General features: G+C 50.4%; 1 non-coding gene and 1 pseudogene across 1 annotated transcript; both read right to left on the reverse strand.

The window, feature by feature from the left end:
• Positions 1-9,118: 9,118 nt before the first annotated feature.
• Positions 9,119-9,901, reverse strand: LOC147991886 (uncharacterized; annotated as a pseudogene).
• A 2,019-nt stretch (positions 9,902-11,920) lies between these two features.
• On the reverse strand, positions 11,921-11,992 carry TRNAG-UCC (transfer RNA glycine (anticodon UCC)). The gene has a single exon. It is a non-coding gene; the product is annotated as a tRNA-Gly (tRNA).
• Positions 11,993-18,693: the final 6,701 nt, after the last annotated feature.

Consider the following 18,693-nt stretch of genomic DNA (forward strand, 5'->3'; position numbering starts at 1 on the left):
TCACATCCTTTGGCCATATCACATCACATAGCATACCCTGCAAAAACAAGTTAGACGTCCTCTAATTGTTGTTTGCATGTTTTACGTGGCTGCTATGGGTTTCTAGCAAGAACGTTTCTTACCTACGCAAAACCACAACGTGATATGCCAATTGCTATTTACCCTTCATAAGGACCCTTTTCATCGAATCCGATCCGACTAAAGTAGGAGAGACAGACACCCGCTAGCCACCTTATGCAACTAGTGCATGTCAGTCGGTGGAACCTGTCTCACGTAAGAGTACGTGTAAGGTCGGTCCGGGCCGCTTCATCCCACGATGCCGCCGAATCAAGATAAGACTAGTAACGGCAAGCATATTGAACAAAATCAACGCCCACAACTACTTTGTGTTCTACTCGTGCATAGAATCTACGCAATAGACCTAGCTCATGATGCCACTGTTGGGGAACGTAGCAGAAATTCAAAATTTTCCTACGTGTCACCAAGATCTATATATGGAGAGACTAGCAACGAGGGGAAGGAGAGTGCATCTACATACCCTTGTAGATCGCTAAGCGGAAGCGTTCAAGTGAACGGGGTTGATGGAGTCGTACTCGTCGTGATTCAAATCACCGATGACCAAGTGCCGAACGCACGGCACCTCCGCGTTCAACACACGTACAGCCCGGTGATGTCTCCCACGCCTTGATCCAGCAAGGAGAGAGGGAGAGGTTGGGGAAGACTCCATCCAGCAGCAGCACAACGGCGTGGTGGTGATGGAGGAGCGTGGCAATCCTGCAGGGCTTCGCCAAGCACCACAGAAGAGGAGGGAGAGAGAGATGCAGGGCTGCACCAAACAGAGATCAAATCACGCGTGTTTTGGGGCAGCCCTAGGCCTCTATTTATATGGGGAAGGGGAGGGGCTGCGCCCCCTCTAGGGTTCCCACCCCTAGGGGGGCGGCAGCCCTAGATGGGGACAAGGGTGGCGGCCAAGAGGGGAGAGGGGAGGGAGGCGCCACTAGATGGGCCCTAAGGCCCATCCCCTTTAGGGTTTGCCCCCTTCCCACTCTTCCATGCGCACCAGCCCACCTGGGGATGGTCCCTTCCCACACTTGGCCTATGCAGCCCTCCGGGGCTGGTGGCCCCACTTGGTGGACCCCCGGGACCCTCCCGTGGTCCCGGTACATTACCGATAAACCCCGAAACTCTTCCGGTAACCAAAACAGGACTTCCCATATATAAATCTTTACCTCCGGACCATTCCGGAACTCCTCGTGACGTCCGAGATCACATCCGGGACTCCGAACAACATTCGGTAATCACATACAAACTTCCTTTATAACCCTAGCGTCATCGAACCTTAAGTGTGTAGACCCTACGGGTTCGGGAGACATGCAGACATGACCGAGACGTTCTCCGGTCAATAACCAACAGCGGGATCTGGATACCCATGTTGGCTCCCACATGTTCCACGATGATCTCATCGGATGAACCACGATGTCAAGGACTTAATCAATCCCGTATACAATTCCCTTTGTCTAGCGGTATTATACTTGCCCGAGATTCGATCGTCGGTATACCGATACCTTGTTCAATCTCGTTACCGGCAAGTCTCTTTACTCGTTCCGTAACACATCATCCCGTGATCAACTCCTTGATCACACTGTGCACATTATGATGATGTCCTACCGAGTGGGCCCAGAGATACCTCTCCGTTTACACGGAGTGACAAATCCCAGTCTCGATTCGTGCCAACCCAACAGACACTTTCAGAGATACCCGTAGTGCACCTTTATAGTCACCCAGTTACGTTGTGACGTTTGGTACACCCAAAGCACTCCTACGGTATCCGGGAGTTGCACAATCTCATGGTCTAAGGAAATGATACTTGACATTAGAAAAGCTTTCGCATACGAACTACATGATCTTGTGCTATGCTTAGGATTGGGTCTTGTCCATCACATCATTCTCCTAATGATGTGATCCCGTTATCAACGACATCCAATGTCCATGGTTAGGAAACCATAACCATCTATTGATCAACGAGCTAGTCAACTAGAGGCTTACTAGGGACATGGTGTTGTCTATGTATCCACACATGTATCTGAGTTTCCTATCAATACAATTATAGCATGGATAATAAACGATTATCATGAACAAGGAAATATAATAATAATCAATTTATTATTGCCTCTAGGGCATATTTCCAACACAAACAAGCATGGCAAAAATGCATATGACAAACAGATCTCAGACTTAGTGAAATTAATACTTGTCTGGAATTTCAGATCAGGTAGCCCTCTTCGGAGCCACAAAACTACATGCTACAGGATCTGAACATGTTAAAGTAAAGCATGTCATGGAGCTACTCAAAGAGCTTAACAAAAGTCGCTTAGCGACCTTGAGCCAAAAGGGATCAGAAAATACAATTGCAAGCACGTGAACATAGCAAAAACATAATCAGTTTTCAGACTTAGTGAAAACTGGAGCAAGCGGAAATATAGCTCAAGTAGGCATGTTTACGAGCTCGATGCACTCACTACGGTGCAAGTCATGGCAAGGCAAGCATACATCTATCAAGAATGCACAAAATGCAAGCTAGACATGGCAAGAACAATAGCATAGCATGCACAGATCAACTACAACATCACCGGCAAAATTGCAAACAAGTTGACAATCTGCCCAGATTCGCAAAGTAGCAAAAGTAGAGCTCGATTGACTCAAGCTAGGGTGCTCCATAATTGCAAACAAAGACATGGATGAATAGAGCACTACAATATTAACAAAACTCCCTTACTGATCATCCTCAAAAGAGACACGGATCACTAGGAAACAACATGAACATATGGCATCATGAGATAAACAGCTCCAGGACTTAGTGAAATTACTAAGTCCCTAAAAACAGACTTAGCAAGTGCACCACTTTGCAAGCTTGCACAAGTCACCACACACATCCTAAAAAATACATGGGTTGCACCTCTGGAGAGATGACAAAGCCCTTAACAAAACATATGTAGAACTCACGGGCATATCATGCACACAATAATCATGGCAAAAATGACAAAAGTGCTAAACGGAGTAACAGATCTGACAATTAACTCAAGTAGCCCTCTTCTAACAGCATTTCGGGTATCAAAATGAACTCAAATGAAAATGATGCAATGGAGTGAAATGATGTACTCTCTGAGATGAACATTTTGATATGCTATATGCATGAATCGGAGCTATGGTTGCAAAGTTACGGGGCCACGAACATGGCAACTTGGATCTGGAATTCTAGGAATTTCAACCTCTTTCAGATCTAGGGTTTCACGGAACCCGAGGCGGCGGCGGATTACTGTAGCACGGCGGGGACGAGGACGACGGCCGGCAACGGCGCGAGGTCGCCGGTGGCCGGGGGCGGCGGCGCAGGGGCCCGCGGCGGCCGGATCTTGGCGCTGCGGCGGCTCGGCAGCGCGCGGCGGCGGCTCGGCGGCGCAGCAGAGCAGCGAGGCGGCGCGGCGGCGGCGGAGCGGCGCGGTGGCGGCCGGGCGGGCGAGGCGGCGCAGCCGGGCGGGCGAGGTGGCCCGGATGGCGCGGGAGAGGACCCGCCTCGGGCCTGGGCGGGCTGGCGGGAGTGGCGGCGGTGGTGGTGACGTGTCACGCGCCCATTGGCTGCGGGAGGCGGCGCAAAGAAGTCCGGCGGACGGCGGACATGTCCGAAGACGGCGGGAGCGATTTTTAGGGTTTCGAGGAGGAAGGAGATCCGAAAACGGAGGGGATCTATTTATAGCCATAGAGGGAGCTAGGAGAGTCCAAAAGAGGTGCGGTTTTTGGCCACGCGATCGTGATCGAACGCTCTAGATGATGGAGTAGAGTTAGGTGGGTTTGGGGCCAAATTGGAGGGGTGTTGGGCTGCAACACACACGAGGCCTTATCGATCCCTCGGTTAACCGTTGGAGTATCAAACGAAGTCCAAATGGTACGAAACTTGACAGGCGGTCTACCGGTAGTAAACCAAGGCCGCTTGGCAAGTCTCGGTCCAATCCGGAAATGTTTAATCCCCACACACGAAAGAAAGCTAGAAATGACCACCGGAGGAGAACGAAGCGTCGGAATGCAAAACGGACAACGGGGAAAAAGCTCGAATGCAAGAGACGAACACGTATGCAGATGCAATGCACATGATGACAAGATATGGGATGCATGACAACGACAACAACACACGGAGACAAAACCCAAACCCGAGAAAATAAATATAGCTTAACGCCGGAAACGGCAAGAGTTGGAGTATAAATTGGGAAAGTTACATCCGGGGTGTTAGAGTGGGCTCCTTCCATTCATACCACGGCCATCGCAAATGGAGATCCCTCGTAAACTTGTCAGTGTTGAGGACCCTGAGGCCTCCGTACTCAAAGGGCCGGCAAACATTCTCCCAATTCACCTTGCATTTGGCCCCCGTTGTCTTGTCCAAACCGGACCAAAGGAAAGCTCTCTCGAGCTTGTTGACGCTGTGAAGGATGGTTGGTGGGATGACCAATAGGGTGGCGGGGTAGACCAGTTGGGAAGTGATCACGGACTTGACAAGGGCCGTACGTCCAATGGTGGTGATGTTCTGGCCATCATACGTTGATAACTTGCTTGCAACTTTGTCCACGAGAAATTGGAGATCCACCAACTTTAGCTTCCAAACGGAGAGGGGGAGCCCCAAGTATCGCAGTGGGAAAGAGGTCCGTGCAGCCAGCAAACTTTGAGTTAATCGACTCAAATCAAGGTGGTTGCAACGAATGGGCACCACCGAGCTCTTCTGGAAATTGGTACAAAGGCCCGTGACCTCCCCGAACCCCTTCAAAATGCTTGCAAGGTTGTCAACATCCTTTTTGATCGGAGCCAAGAAGACGGCCGCATCGTCCGCATAGAGGGAGGTCCTCAACATGGCTCCCCGCCCCCGGATTTTATGGAGGAGACCCCTCCGTGTTGCCACATCTAAATTTTTTTGTAGTGGATCGATGGCGATGACGAAGAGGAGCGGGGATACGGGGTCTCCCTGCCGAAGGCCCTGTCCATGCTCGATGGGGCTGCCGGCAATGCCATTGAGGATGATCCTCGAGGAAGAGGTGCTAAGGAGGGTTGCGATCCAATCCCTGAATTTTCTTGGAAATCCTCGCCTTTGGAGGAGATCAAGCAAGTATTCCCACTTAACAGAGTCGAAGGCCTTCCGAATATCAAGCTTGAAAAGGAGGGAGGGGGTCTTTCTCGCATGGAGGCGTCGAGCAAGATTGCGAACATACAAAAAATTGTCGTGGATGCTTCTTGTTTTGATGAAGGCACTTTGGGCGTTGGAGACGAGATTTTTCATATGAGGGCCAAGTCTCAAGGAGAGTACTTTCGCAATAATCTTCGTGATCGCATGGATGAGGCTAATGGGTCTATAGTCGGCGATTCCCTCCGCCCCATCCTTTTTAGGCAAGAGGACCACATTTGCGGAGTTGAGCCACTGGAGGTTTGACGTGTGCGGGGAGTCAAAATGTGAAATGACCCTCATGATGTCGGTTTTGATAATGCCCCAACATTTCTTAAAGAAGAGGCCCGTGAAACCATCCGGCCCCGGCGCCTTGTCGCTAGGCATGTCGTTGATCGCTTCAAGAACCTCACACTCGGCCATTGGAGCGCCATGGTCATGCAAATCAAGTGGTTCCAAATTAAGCTCCTCCCAATTGAAATCTTTGCGACTTCGGGGGCCTCTCTTCATGACCTTGGAGAAGTGCTCGTGGACTAGCTTTTCTTTGGCGTCGTGCGCGGTGACCCACCCATGCTCATTCTGGATCCTATGAATATGATTTTTCCTCCTCCTTGCATTAACCCGGCGGTGAAAGAATTTGGTATTTGCATCGCCTTCTTTAAGATTGGAAATTCTTGCACATTGCCTCTTACACGATCTTTCGAGCACGGCCAAGGCAATGACCCTTCTCTTGAGCCTAGCCCGGAGCTCAAGTTCGTCGGTGGAGAGGAGTCTATTCTCTTGAGCGATGTCAAGGCGAAGGATCACCAAAAGCGCGGCCTGGTGGTGAATTTTAGCCTTGGAGAAAAGGCCCCTACTCCATTCGGAGAGTCGAAGTGCAGTCTTTTTGAGTTTGAGGTAAAGCGCTTGGTAGGGCTCGGTGTGGTCAATCCTCTCGTTCCACGCCTTTTGGACTACCTCCTCAAACCCGGGCATGGATTCCCAAAAGTTTTCAAACTTAAAGACCCGAGGTCTTCTTGGCCCCTTGTCATCGGCAAGCAGAAAGCAGACAGTGATCGGAGAGGGAGGAAGAAAGTGCATTGAGAACATGGGTGTTGAAGGTTGAGTCCCAATCAGTGTTGCAAAAAAAGGTGTCTAGCTTGCACAAGGTTGGGTTCGTCCTCTCATTGCTCCAAGTGAAACGCCGGTTCTGGAGGTGGATTTCTTTGAGCTCACAGCTCTGGAGTGTTGCTCTGAAACGGTTTATCCTGCTTCGGTTGACATTTCTCTTGTTTTTATCTCGCGCTCGGTAGATTTGGTTAAAATCACCGGTGGCAAGCCAGGCCATCCCTAGCGGTGGCTTCTCCACCAGCAACTCGGCAAAGAAAGCATCTTTGCAAGAGTAGTCCGTGGGGCCATAGACAGTCGTGATTTTGAAAAGCACGTCAGTCCCTCGCACCCGGACCATGGCGGAGAGGCAGTACGTCGTGAAGCTGATGCAAGAAACATCCACAAGGAGATCATCCCAGAGCATCAAGATGCCACCCCTAGTGCCCGAAGCAGGTCTTTGCGCGAAGCTACGCAACCTGTGCCCGCCCAAAAAAACTGTTGTGAATTGGTCGACGTTGCCGAGCTTAGTCTCTTGCAGGCACACAATATGGCACGACGAGGAGGCAATCGTTGCATTCACCGTAGATCGTCGGTCCGGGCAGTTGAGACCCCTTACGTTCCAACTGAGGAAGTTAATCGGTTGTTCTATCATGTAAGATAGGGAGCGCCTTGAGGATTGTCTTCCAAGAAGCAGCGCAAACGGACACAACAACACATTGCATTCTAATGGTCATAGGAACATAACCCAGCACGGATACATGGCCAAAGGCCAACACAACTCTAGCTCGAAACTCGTTTGGCACCCCACACATGGGCCAAACACACCACATGACATGTTTTTGTGCTAACATTAAGAAACTATGGCCCCAGGTAGATAGCAACAACAAGCGCTCAAGCATCAGCTAGCTGAGCCGCGGTGCCGCCGTCCAGGTCGAGAGCACCATCTCCCCCATGCGCAATGAGGGCCTCCTCCATGCCCATAGTGCTGTTGCAGCCAAGCTTGAACAACCCTCTCATGGCAATGATCACATCTGGCGGCAGCTGCTCCTTGAAGCGCTTAGCAAAAGCGTCCAGGGCAGCAGCTGTGACATCTTGCCCATCTTTGACGATGCCTAGGGTGCGGCACACAAGCAGTTCAACCGCTCTGGCCGCCGGAGTCGCCTTGGGACGTCCAGCTGCAGCAGCCTTGGGACGTCCAGACGCACATGACTTGGTGATGGAGAAGCCTCCACCAGCCTTGGAGATGACAAGCCCAGCCATGGTCTTCCGGCGAGTTGACGGCGCCCGAGCCGGTGTTAGAGCAGGGGGGCAGGATGGCCTCCTAACGGTCTTCGAAAAGTGGCGCGAGGCATTGCAGCCCAACCGCCCCCTCAACAGCAACAGCACCCCTGCACAGCCGCACCAGCGAAGGCGTGCGCTGCAAAGGACCGCTTGTGATCAGAGGAGGCGTTGGGGAGGCCTCGAAACCTGGTGGCCTCGCAGGTGAGAGCAACGGTGCTTGGAGCCTGGCTGGAGAGCAGAGCAGACGCAACATCGTGGTAGGGCAAGCTTGTGAGAGCGGTGAGGGGCGCTCATCACTTCTCCTGGAGCGCGGAGATGGTGGAAGCATAGTTGTGGGCGACAAAGGTGGGGAGGCAGGCGGCGTAAGCGCTTCCTGGGAGTGGCGTCGTGCCGCACGCGGCGAGGGCTGGCGCGCCGGGCTTCGGCCTCGTCCAGCCAAAGCCAGGGAAGTGGCATGCACAGGCACCAACTCCAGCACGCGAGCTGTGTTGCCACTTGCGGAGCCAGAGCCTTGGAGCACCGCAACATTGCCCGAACCCATGCTCGGTTTAGCAGAGCGACGACGGCCACCACCATCCCGACGGCCGTCCCGCCCCTCTTCACGATGGCTGTCACGCAGGCGTCCCGCGGCTGGCGTGAGAGGCTACGCCTGATGCGGTCACCCCACCCCTCGCGGCTCCGTGAGCTGTTGCGGCAGCGGCATCCGTCGTCATCTCGACCGTGGTCGTGGTCGTTGTCACAGTCCCTCCTGTGGTGGTCGACAGGGCGAGAGATGTGCTCGCGGGGATCACGCGCATGTCTCTCGCCATCGATGACACCCTTCTGGAAGGTGAACCCCTTGGTGACGATCTTGGGACCCTGTGTGGGATCTTCATGGATGGACAGGTGAATGATCACCCGCCGCTCCAAGCCACGATGCCCGACGATAGGCTGCCCCCCCTCCCCCCGCACGCGCCGGCAGGGTCACCCAGTTCATGCGCGGCACGTTTGCCGGCGACGCCGTCCACGCCCACACCCCCAACACCTCAGTGTCTGTCTTGAGCTTGGAGGCGGTCTCGATGTAGTCGATGGAGCATCCCGGCCCGATGGCCTGCGCGACGGCGTAGTCGTCCCACGCCTGTAGCGGGAGCCCGTCCAAGCAGAGACGGACGTGGTGGATGAGGTCCACGTTCTCGGAATGGGCCTCAAACCTCCAAGGACGCATCTGCATCCTGGTGTCTCTGAACTTCAGGTCGCGGCGCCCGGCTGCATCCGCGCAGTGGTGCTGGTGGAAGAACCGCACCAGAAAGGCCTCTGGGAAGTGCTTGACGATGCACACGTCGTTCGACAACATGCCCATCTCCTGGACGATGGCGTTGGCGATGTCTTGCGTGGAGGCCCTGAGGTCGCGGTCGAGCCAAGTGACGACGGCGTTCGAGCCGAGGAGCGCCGCCTCCTGGTGCATGGCCGGCGTGGCGTGGATCACCGTAAACACCTCGGACGGCCTCTGCGAGTGGTCGCCGGACCAAGCCATGGCGCGGGGGAGGGCTTGGGGACAAGGCGGAGCCGCTAGAGGTGCCAGCGCAGGCGTCGCACACACGAGGAAGGGCCGACTGGGGCACGCGACAGAGGCGCCCAGGCGGAGCTGTGGAGCAGGCTTGTTGAAGCAGTGCTTTGCTTTGTGCCCGGGTTGGAAGCAACGTCGATGGGTGATTGGGTTGCGGCAGTCGGCTTGCCGATGGCGAGGAAAGAGGCAGCGGAAGCAGAGCCCTTTAATCCAGTCCGGGACGGGTTGGCGCGGCTTCAATGGAGCAGCAAGAAAAGCTGGCCGGCGCGGACGACGGGATGCGACGGTGACCCAGCCGTCCATCGCCTCGACCCCCGCGGTTGCCTCCCGCGATGAATGTGCACCCAGGGCGCGAGCACCGTTGCCGCGGACGCGGTCAGCCCAGATGTCGGAGTTAATGCGCCTCTCCTGCCCAGCCGCGACGACATTGAAGGCGAGCGCGTGGCCAGAAGCAGCCTGGCGAGGCGCGGTGAGGAGCAGCTCAGGGGGGTCTCAGGCACACAGAAGACGTCCCGCGGGTCACGCGCCGGCCCGCCCGGCGGCGGAGGTGGCGTGGCAAACGCCTGATCCAGATCCGGATCCGTTGGAGAACAGCCGTTGTTCCCCACAGGCGCAGGAGACGGGAAAGCCCAAAGCAAAGAGGGCGCGGCGAGGCCAACAAGGTGGCGCCGGGGAGAGCTAGGGTGGGTGGCCAGAGGTGCCGGAGTGGCGACCGCCGGGAAGGGCCGGTGGACTATTGGGACGGGGCTGGGGCTGCCGCGCGAGCGGCGGCATGGACGGGTCATCTCGTGTTGCTATCACAAAATATCATTCTGAACCTATCTTGAAGAGTTTTACCTCATCTTCTCGAACCACATGACTCTTCCCTGTTATTACAGAAATGTCGCGTAAGATTTTGCCGTTCGGGAATCTAAGTTGTGTTGTGCGCCGATACCATCATGATCACTTTGCGTCGGATGCACGTATACCTGTAGTAGCATCATCATTTATCCATATATCAATATAAAAAGGCTCAAAGGAGTAGATTCAACTAATCTTGACCATCAAACTAAGCCAATCCAACGATCTAGACTACTCCAATGGCGAATGTTAAACATGTTTAATATGTAATTAATATCATACCAAATATTGCACTAAGCATAGGAATAAAAATAATAGCATACCTAATATCCACGTACAATTAATATATTACCTAAATATTAATATAGGTTGCATATGCGCATTTCCTATTCCATTCAAAGGACCTCAGCTTCTTAGCACGGCTTGGTCCTGGTTCACACATAGGGGTCGCCGTTTAGGGCGAGGTTGCATCCCAACTACAGTACTTTGATCGAGCTCTAAAAACATCTTCAACAGGCGCACAAAAACTACTCTGCGCGCTAAAATTTGAGTTTTTTGGGCGTCGGACAGCTCCAGCAGAATCTGTAAAATAGTGCACGCGTAAAAAAGAATTGGGCACACGCTAAAAAACGCTATCAGAAGCTGCAATTTTCGGGCGCCGGATTGCGCGTGCTTTACAATTTGCACTGCGTGTTTTTTTGGCGCGCGTTTTTTTTGGCGCGCATTTTTGATCATCTATTAAACCAACGTTGGGTCCAGCGCACTAAAAGTGCTACAGTGGTACGCTAAAACTATTTTAGCACGCGGAACTTTTATGCGCCGGTTGGAGATGCTCTAAGTATTTTTCATCCACATGCGCCATTAATTGGGTGGCTCGGCCGGACGCTGCGGCTTGATCGGGGGAGGCTTCACAATCATGCAGTCCATAACATAGACTGCGTCCTCATCGGTGCAGGAACACGTTTTTACCCAGCTTTCTTATTCAAACAATTTGCCGTGGCTTGATATGCATAGTTTTAAAAACCGGACCGGACCGCCGGTCAAACCGGAGAAACCCGGAACCGGCGACCTCAGCGGCTTTTTAAGATAATAAAACCGTTCTGCAATCAGACCAGAGAAAACCAGTCGAACCGGCCGATTTTTTGGAAAACCAGGCCATTGAACCGGATAAAACTAGGAAATTTTTTAAATAGAAAATTGGGAGAAGTGGAATTCGATCCCGGGATGTCTGAGCAGTACGCGGGGCCTGCCCACAGCCCAATAACCAATTCGGTTGTGCTACTTTGTGGTCCACTACATATAAATAGTTTTCTGTGACCATTGTTTCACACTATATTAGCACATATATTACTCAACATATATTATTTTATTACTTAAAAACTGACAATCGAACCGATGAACCGGCGGTCCAACCGGTACGAACCTGAACCGACAACCTTTCCGGTTCGATTTCCGGTTCGGTTTTTGAAACTATGCTGATATGTTTGAGGGGGGAGAGAGAGCAATCCATTTCATTATGAAGAATATTTGTAGAAATCAATAATGGTTCTAGATTAACGGTGGACACATCATTAGAGCGACGTGGAACATTGAATATAGACAGTTAAACGGTTGGGTTCATTTAAGTTCATCGAACTCATACTTTTACAAGTAGTACTCGTAGTAGAATTCATGCGGAGGTAGATTACAGTGTTTTTCTTTTACAGGGAGCTACTTTACAGATACGTCCTTTAACAAGGATTTAGAGCTTTCTCTTTGCAGATTGGCAGTAGGAGCGGCAAACAGTTTTCTGTTTAGGCATTGCATGGTCAATGTGTCATCGTCCATAAAAAAGAAGACGGTAGAACAGGTGATGTGAAAAGAAAAAAAGACGGTAGAACAGGAGTGAGCTCGCCAGTTCCGGAAAAAAAAATAACTGAGAACTGGATCACTCGAATGAAGCGAGACATAAACCAAAAAAAATATGCGTCTGCCGGGAGTCGAACCCGGGTCTATTGCTTGGAAGGCAATTATCCTAACCGTTGGACTACAGACGCTATTTGGTTAGTAGTGGTTAATAACACTTTACACCTCTAAATATGCGGTAACAACGTACGCCGAAATGCGATGCCTTTGAACTCTATGAACTATGCTTTCCCACAGTGACATTTCAACGACTTCGAGTCCAGAGTCTCCAGACACGCCTTCTGCGACTGCAAGGCCGCAAGCAGTGAGCGAGGGCATGCAGCAGAGGCAACTACGTACAGCAAAAGGTAGCATGAATCGCCATATCGATCTCTCCCACAGTAGAAACGGGGCTACTCCTGCTTGCCATCCATCCATCCGGCGAAGCATCTCCCCGTTACGATCTCTCCCTTCCTTTCCTTTCCCCCAGATGCCAAAAGCGGGGGCAGCAACAGAGCCAAAGCGCGCAGCTTTGGAATATGTAGCCTTTCACTGTTCTGAAAGAAACCCCTAAAATTCCCCGTCCCTCCCCCTGCTCTCCTCCAACTTTCCCTTCAGCTTCTACTACCCGATAGGATATAGATAGAGTGGATGCAAACTGATACCGCACGCACGTACTCGATCACTGTTGCCGTTTACGCCATCGCCATCTTTGATCTGCCTCCGAATCATCAGCCAATGGGGCCTGGCCGCCTGATATTATACTGTAGCGTATATACGCGCCCCCTCTCCGGGTCAGGAGCCAGGCTACTGTAGTGTGAGTCCGTGAGATACGCCAATTATATAGTCCACTCCACTAGCATCACCTGGCAACAGTGCCTGCCTCTGTCAACAAGTTGAGTGAGAGCTGAGACGACAAGTCACCAGAAAGTTTCCATTAGAAGCTAAAACCATGGGCGGTGTAGAAGTAGAACACTGAATATATACCCCAATAATCAATATATATGGGCTGTCTACGACTCTGAATATATACCTCGAACCTCGATCGATATGTACAGATCCAGTCAAGGTTTTTAAAGAGAGGATCCATATGAAGATTTTGTTGCCTCCAATATCTTTAGTTAGTTACTTGCACACGAGCACTGAGCGGCACAGGTGGTGCAATTGTAATCGACAGGAGGATTACGAGTGGAGTTTAATTAGTTGTTTATTTTACAATGGTTATTAAAGGCGTTTTGACTGGAAGCTGGATGGATCAGCAGCTATCTAGAGGATTGAAAGTTTGAAACAGGCTTTGCTTTTAGCAGACTGTGAGTGCCAAAGGATATCCCATCAACAGATCGACACATCATATCTTGTTCCTCCTAGGGGTTGTTATCATGTTGAGTGATGTGACTTGGGAGAAACCCACACGCCAAGCCACACCAGTCGTCTAAAAGGGTGGTGTGTCAGTGTGTGGTGAAGTGGTGATTAATCTTTACGGGACTAATTTGAGCAACGTTTGTAACTACGAACTAATCTGCCATATGCTTCCGAGAGTAGAGACACCACCGCGCACAAAGCTCCACGTCCAAGAGTGTACGACGGCCGGGACGCATGCAAGGCAATTGCCTGTGATGTGAGAGCCACGAAGTCAGATCACCTGATGGCACTGTCGCGTACGTACATCCACCTCGGCCGGCTCGCCTGCTTTCCGCCGGCCGGCCGGACGGCCGGTTCCGTGCTGGTGCTCGCTTCGCCGACGTGCGCTCGAGTCTCGACCCGTCGGCGCGCGCGCGTGTCCGGCATGCATGCGCGTACGTACGTACGCATCATCCATGATGCCCCCGATCGACAGAGCAAAAGCTCCGGGCGGAACGGGTTGATTAATGATTGGGGCTCTCATTAGCTAAGCTAGCTAGCAATATTACTGTGCAGTACTAGTACCTATCAGTACATCAGTATGATGGAACAAGCATTGCCGGCACGGCACGGCACGAACGTACATAGACTCATGAAGTGCACTGTGTTGATCATGATTACCAGTACTTCCAATTAATCATTCAGGCCGGCGTGCTTGTGGCCCATAAATCCATAATGACGGCAGGATACAGCCATAGATGATCGATTGGTGGAGAACTGGACATGGAACTGGTACGTACGCGCGTAGACATCAAGGAGAGAGAAACTGGACCCTAGTACGTACACCCATGGACCGCGTGCATGGTTCACGTACGTTCAAACATTTTGCAGGCACAGGCAGTGCATGCATGCATGCCTGTTGATCGTGGAACGCCGCTGAAACTTGGTCGGGCGGGCCGACGACGCTGGCTGAGCCAGGAATGCAATGATCTGCTTGCTCTCCAAAGGACCAAGGAGCCAGGAGGCATGCATGACCCATCACGTACAGCGTGCATGCGCTCCGGCCAATGGCACAGGCACGCGCGTAACTAGCTATCTGACATGCATGCATGTAGAGGTAAATCGGAAGTCCTAGCGCTAGGCTCAACGTGTCTAGTGTGGTGTGGAGTACCAAAGAAATGTGCCTGTGCAATGCATGTCTACTGCTGTGTTTCTGTTGAGACTGACCTCGTCTTAGCACGAGCTGTTGCCGATTGATTGGCTGCCCCTCGGTGTAATATGGGCCCCGAAGTAATGGACTATGCGGTCTAACGTGATAATGTTTTACCAACCATGTTTGGATTTGTCGACATGATCCAATGTAGCCAGAGTAGACGTCAAAGTGCTCTGGCCGCATCAATCAAACCTATGTGTAGTGTCATGACCCACATCTTGCGCCCCCCCCCCCCCCCCCCCCACACACACACACACACACAAGGTACCATCTTGTAAAACCTGCTGATCAAGAGTGGTAAAAGACTCAAAATGAATGTTGTGAAGAAACTGTCACTAACCAACCGATCCAGTATTTTTTTCCTAGGTCCTACATGTCAGAACCAACCGTTTGGACTAATATTTTTTTAGTACTAATTTTGATATCTGAATCAGGTGATATTTGCTCAAATTCAAACTATTCTTTTTATGATTCCTTGAATGAAAATTCATATCTTGGGTTGATATATATTGTCCATATATAACCTACAGTAAAATTTTATCTTGGAATTTTTCACGATAGTGTGAAGTACTATAAACTTTTTTTTTTCAGATTTTCCTTAGAGTAATAGACCCATCAATAGTAAGTTGTTCACTTAAAGTAATTTTTCCCAACCTAAACCCTAACTGGGCCAAGCCCGCACGGTAGGTCTGCTTCTCCGAAACGCTATTTTTTTCTTTTATATTTCCTTCCCCTTTGTCGGTGACTGATGGGAGCTAGTGGGACCCACCAGTCATCACATCATCCATTCCAACACCCAGCGCGTCGGGCAGACGCCGGACAATGACCTCTACTCTCTCTTTTCCTCGTCCTCCACCGAGGCCCTCACCGTTATCTCCCCCACCCCCCTCCTTTACAGCCTCAGTGTCCTCGCCACTCGCTCCGCCGCAACAATCCACAGTGGAATCAGATATTGAACAACCTATTAACCAGGTGTAACAAGTCCGTCAATTTATCTCTAGTTAGAGCCCAATGAGATTACATTATCAGTGAGACTGGTCCAACATCGAAGTAACCGGGGCTTTTTTTCGTTGAGCAGTGTTGTAGATACCTTTTCTCCAAAACACACCATTTTTAATGACAACCTTTTGCCTTCGATGTAGTGATAGAGGAAATACCTAACATTTTGAGATAACCAACAAAGTAGCACTTATCTGATTTTGGATTTGTGCTTGGTTGTGAAGACTTTACATGTGCATAACTGGTATACATCATAATTAGGCCAACCTCTCCTAGCCAAAAGTTTCATGGTCCAAGCACCAAATTGATTAGCCCAGTGAAGACTTTGCACTTTGGGGGTGCCCTAGGCTCCCAAATGGTAGTCTTGAACATGGTGGACGCAGTTCTAGCGAATTGGGTGTGGTAAGTGGATGAGGTGGAATAGCATGAGTATGTCGTGAGCTTCCAAATGATGGGAGGCCTCAACACCGTCACAGAGCTTGATATGCAATTGTGACTAGTGAGGAAAACTCATTATTGTGCTCGGTCGTCAAGCCATGGCTTGTGTCAACCTGGTCCACCCAAGCATTTGTGGTGAAGGGCAATGTTGACAGTCCATTTTTCTTCTTCTTGGAGATACCATGAATGAGTGACACAATGTGCATAGGGCACAACCAAGGGGATTTCAAAAGACATGCCATTCCCATGATAACATTTGTCCTCGAATGGAAAAGGGACGCATATTATATACTCCCCCTTTCTAAAATATAGGGTGTATTTTTTTCAAAAGTCAAACTTGTGTGTGCTTGACTTAGCTTTTAGAAGAAAAAACATTAATATATAATACGAAATTTGTATCGTTGGATCCATCTAAAAAGTATTTTAATAATTTCTTTATTTTGTTGATGTTGGTAGTCTATTCAATAATCCTAATCAAACATATATGCACCTTATATTCTAAAATGGAGGGGGTAACTTATCCTACAATAACTACCTGCCATATAAGCTATTTTCTTATTTATCTGACCATATTTGTTTCACCAAATTTTACCCCCCCCCCCCCCCTCCCCCACATTTTTTTTAGGTGACCCACCCACACATGTGTTTGAAACTCGTAGCTAGTTACTCGCAAAAACAAAAGAAAAGAAAAAAGAAACTCGTAGCTAGCTTTCTTGCAGTGAGGGTCGGGCCACGGGAAGTCCAGATACGATCATTAGCCAGATTCCACCTGTCCACACCACCATGGTGCGACACTATTTCCTCTGTCTTGTCAATGAGCTCGTGAGCACGCTAATCCCCAAAACGAGCGAATGGCACGTAGGACCGCGCCAACGGGAGCCAATTATCGTCCCTGTGTGCAAGAAGAAACCGAACCGAATCCACGATAAGACCGAAGAAATTAGGTTAGGTCGGTCGCACGCCATGATTACATGCAGTCTCGTACGCAACTGTGACTCGCGACGGGCGCATGTGGGACGTGGCTCGCGACGTCCCTGTCGATGGATCATCGTCGGGCAAAGCCGAGACGCGATGTGCTCCGGCCTCGGCGGATAGACTGGCTGTGGCTGGGTCGAGGTCGCCAGGCCCATGCGCTGCCGGTGCCGGGCGGTGCGTGGCCCGCAGGCGCCCCGCCGGTGTCGATCGATCCGGCGTCCTCCTATCCGAGCTCCCCGGTCATTTCGTGTCGGGTGCAACGCACCGGACGCCACCCCCGGCCGGTGTCGATCGATCCGGCCGTCTAGACTCTAGTCTCGCGTCAAAGCCGACCGAGCTGGCCGGCTGCCCTGCTTGAGACGCTGGGGGTTATGCTCTGTCACCGTCTCGTCACAGCGCAAACTGCGGCACGGTCGAGAGCTTTCTGGGGCTGCTATGGAATGGGGACAGTTTTAGTGGGGAAAACTGTACTGTGCTGATAAATAGGAGGGTTCACATCATGAGGTCCGTTTTTCCTAAAATAAAACAAAAGGCATCAGAAGGCCCACTTCGTCACAGGGCTCTTATAGTATTTCTTTGCGGAGGGAGTATCCTGACTAAAGATATTCATTGATATATTGGGTTTTTAGATAACTGGCCACATATGCCATGGCTAAAGATATTCTTCTGTTATGTAAACGAACAAGTATCCGGAAGATGTTTCACATCCCTTGGATTCACTAAACGTTGCACATGTCATAGGTGGATTACACAAGTCCGCGGTAGTACTACAACGTTGTACTAAGTGTTCATCAATTAATGTAGAATTGAAGGGAGTAGCATATTTTTAATTCTAAAATAGGGTAATACTAGCATCTTTCTCTTCCACTAAATGGCTCTATTGCATTGAGAAAGTGACCTCGCTTCAATTATTTACGATAAAAAAGGACTGACTGCACAAGTTCTCTCGACACATAGGCCACTAGATAGTCCAGCGAAATTTCAGGTCGGTAGCTTGTCAAGAATAAATCGGTTTGAGGTAAAGATTTTTCTAAGAGGATGATTCTATGGCTTTTCGGTCTATTAAGCATCATTACAAAGTACAAAATGTAGAAGGCCCATATGCGAGCAATCTAATTAATATATAGAATGAATAATCAACTTCGCCTGCACAATCGTAGTGAATCAACAATAGAGTGCCTGGGTTGTTAACATGGTGACTACCGCTACCTTGTGGAGCTTATAGAACATGTGAAATGAATTTGATTTTGAGGGGCGCATCAGGCGAGATCAAAAGTGTGTCCTACATAGAATGAACGTGTATCTGCATCAATGAAAAATTCTTTGCGACGATGCTCAGGCTGCCCTTCTGTGGTAATGTCTGTTGCTTCTCGATTATCATGAGGAGAGCTGTCGAGGATCACATGGATCTAGCTTCACCTCTGGATGCTACAAACAACCAGCGTCTGGCACTCAACACCAGCTGGTCCATCTGAAGGTTATTTGCCTATTTTTGTGTTTGGTTCCAAATTTTGCATTCATATGCTGTATGTGGTGCAAAGCATCTGGCTAAACCTTCTAATACCTTCCACCAAACATATGTTAGTAGCTAGCAAACCTTCCACCAAATGCAATGCTAATTATTAGTAGCTTCCGCTAGAAAAATGAAACACTAGCAAACATTCCGCCAATGCAAGCATGCTAAACAGCAATGCTACACATATAGGTTTTTACAGGAGTTTACAGGATTGATTTGATGTGGCAGTTTTTGATTGGATGTAAGGAGAGTACGTGGGCCCACCCCCATGAAAATCAGGGGGGTGTTTATTAAGTTTGGAAGGAGTGTGTAACATCCTGTAAAGTCCTGTACGTGTAGCATTTTTGCATGCTAAATCACCTTACATCATT

The sequence above is a fragment of the Triticum urartu genome, chromosome 1A, assembly GCF_056163025.1.
Source record: "Triticum urartu cultivar PI428250 chromosome 1A, HENAU_Tu73, whole genome shotgun sequence".
Taxonomy (NCBI): Eukaryota; Viridiplantae; Streptophyta; class Magnoliopsida; order Poales; family Poaceae; genus Triticum; species Triticum urartu.